This window comes from Solanum pennellii, chromosome 8, assembly GCF_001406875.1.
Source record: "Solanum pennellii chromosome 8, SPENNV200".
Classification (NCBI taxonomy): Eukaryota; Viridiplantae; Streptophyta; class Magnoliopsida; order Solanales; family Solanaceae; genus Solanum; species Solanum pennellii.
In genome coordinates, this window is record NC_028644.1 from 51719040 (window position 1) to 51721374 (window position 2335).

Below are 2335 nucleotides of genomic sequence, written 5' to 3' on the forward strand. Positions count from 1 at the left end.
AACCTGGGGACTAGAGATCCTATAACTGTTCAAAGGGAAAAACTAATCATATGATGACTTGTTGTGAAAAATACACTATTTTTTCCCTCCCTATGATGTGAGTGCATTGTTTCCTACAGTTTGTGAAGGTTGAGTTGATAAAACTCTTAATGAATATCTGTAGCCCGTANTACAGGAGCACTCTCGACAGATTTCACCTATGTGATGTGTGGAAGTAGGTCGCTTCCTATGAGAATGAGGCTTATTCTCAAATGCACTCATGAAACCGGGATAGCACATGTCCATAACGTGCTGACTGTTAAAGCTCATGTCAACACCTTGATTATTATGTGTGAGTAGTGATATTTTATTTCCCTTAAGCAGTCATAGTTCAAGTCTGAGACCACTACGACTCTTGAGTAAAAGTTACTGTTTCACTAAGTGGAGGTTCAATGCAGAGCACACCTTCATTAAGCATAGTAGTCTTCCTTCAACTGATATACTTTCTTATCTAAATACTAAAACGAGTGGGGGATTGTTAGGTTATTAGCATTTTAATATTAATATTTAACTTATTAAATTGCTTTATTTTGGAGTTATAAGAATGATCATTGGTAGGCATTTGTGTTTTAAACTACCAATTTAATCATGCTATTCATCTTTGACTTGGTAGCCATGTAATGCCATTACTTTTGGATTTATTGGCTGAATTCATTGTAAGATAAAAACATTCCAATAAATATTGGAATGGATAACTTCTACATCATACACTAGCATTGGTTATCAATCACTTTGTTTCATTCTTAATTCTTCCATTACTCCTATTGTAACCTATGTAACCTATGAAACTCCTAAGGCCATTATCTTCATTATTTACTACCTCTATTATCTTCCTATTCATTGCTAGGAAGACTTCCTATAGTATAAATAATGGTGGTCTTCGTTTGGTTTGGGACCACAAACCACAAGAGAAAACAAAGATGAAAGAGTTAGTCTACTATAGAGTTCTTATTAGTTGAAGGGAGGTGTTCTTTTTTGTGGAGATTTGGACTCAACTCTTGGCTAGAGTTGTTGAGGCTGGACCGGTGAAAACATTTGCTGCAGTGGGCTTGAATCTCCTTAAAGAGAGCGAGATATCCGCGCCTCAGTCTGAAAAGATTAATTTCTTCATTTTATTTTCAATTGTAATCTTGCAATTATTGTAAGTTTTTTCTCTAACAAAATCTATTTATTTCAAGAATATTTTCAAACCCTTTTAACAACAACAAATCGATCGATTTGAGCTCGAAATTTTCAATTACAATTGCAAACCCAATTTAAACCTTGAAACTTCAAACCCTTTTAACAACAACAAATCGATCGATTTGAGCTCGAAATTTTCAATTACAATTGCAAACCCAATTTAAACCTTGAAACCTTTATCCGTCAACGGTGCTATAGTGTTTTCAACCCTTTTTCAACAACAACAAATCAATTTAAGTTAGAAATTTTTTATTTGATTGCAGACCCACGATTAAGTTTGAAGTTTTCTCCATCAAAATGGTAGTAGTATTTTCAACCCATTTCAACAACAATAAAGTATAACAGAGGGTATTGACGCACCATTTGTACTAATTTGGAGGAGTATATTTATCATTCTTCTCATTTTATTATTAACATTCTTTTAGTTGAAGGGAATTATTCTAGCTAAAGCAGTAAATTTGTGTAACATTATCTTACCGCAACTAATTGGGCATCAAATGTGGCATTTTCTAGTGAAGGCATATTTTTATGCCTGATAAGATCATCTTTCGTAATTCTTATAATTGGAACTGTTCCAGCAAGACAACCTTTACCTTTTAACCATACCCTTGATGATAGATTAGTTGATGAGTTTTCTGAATTTTGCTTTGTTCCCACTAAAGCAGGTTTCATCGGTACATTCAAAATAAAAATTATGTATCTATCACAAATTATATATGCATTTTAATTAGAAGGTTCAACATAAAATGGCCAATTAAAAGATATACCTGGGATAAAAATTATGATTCTTAAGTAATGGATGTTCCCACTAAAGCAGGTTTCATCTTAAGTCATGTTGTTTATAGAAATTCATGCACTCATATACATCTCCATGTATAGTCAATGAATTTAAAACACATTAATTTAATAATCACAGTCATATAAGAATGACAAGCACACACATTTTCAAAGATATACCTTCATTGTATTGACTGCCGATTTGTTCAAAAGTTTAAATTGTTTCTCCACCTGTAAGACTTCCATTTTGGATAACTTTATTTCTCCTTAAACCTCATTATAACTCAGAAGAAAATATAGTATCAATAAAAATTGTCCAAAAAATCTGTGATGCATC